The sequence below is a fragment of the Pteropus alecto genome, unplaced genomic scaffold, assembly GCF_000325575.1.
Source record: "Pteropus alecto unplaced genomic scaffold, ASM32557v1 scaffold80, whole genome shotgun sequence".
Lineage (NCBI taxonomy): Eukaryota > Metazoa > Chordata > Mammalia > Chiroptera > Pteropodidae > Pteropus > Pteropus alecto.
The window spans coordinates 1,699,652-1,699,988 of NW_006430460.1; the positions used below are offsets into that span (position 1 = coordinate 1,699,652).

The 337-nt window shown below is 59.6% G+C and overlaps 1 protein-coding gene across 1 annotated transcript in view; it reads left to right on the forward strand.

Annotated features, from left to right (window-relative positions):
* Positions 1–337, forward strand: part of SLC7A1 (solute carrier family 7 member 1) — a 26,958-nt gene that overhangs the window by 20,378 nt on the left and 6,243 nt on the right. The window lies entirely within an intron of this gene.

Below are 337 nucleotides of genomic sequence, written 5' to 3' on the forward strand. Positions count from 1 at the left end.
GGTGATGGATGGGTGGCTGATGGGTGGTGGATGGATGGGTGGATGGGTGGTGGATGGGTGGTGGATGGGTAGGTGGTGGATGGGTGCACATGACTGCTTACGAGTTAGCATGGTACGGGGGAAAAAACACTGGACTTGGGGTCACAGGAACCCAGTTTGGATCCTGACTCAGTTAATCTCCCAACATGTCTGAACTTCAGGGGGACGGGAGGGGAGACGAGAGAGCAGCACCCCTCGCGTGCCCTGGGTGGCAGGACGTGCGGAGGGCCACCCACGGGTCCTGATGTTTGTCTCCTCCCCAGCCACGATGGCCTTCCTCTTCGACCTGAAGGCCTTG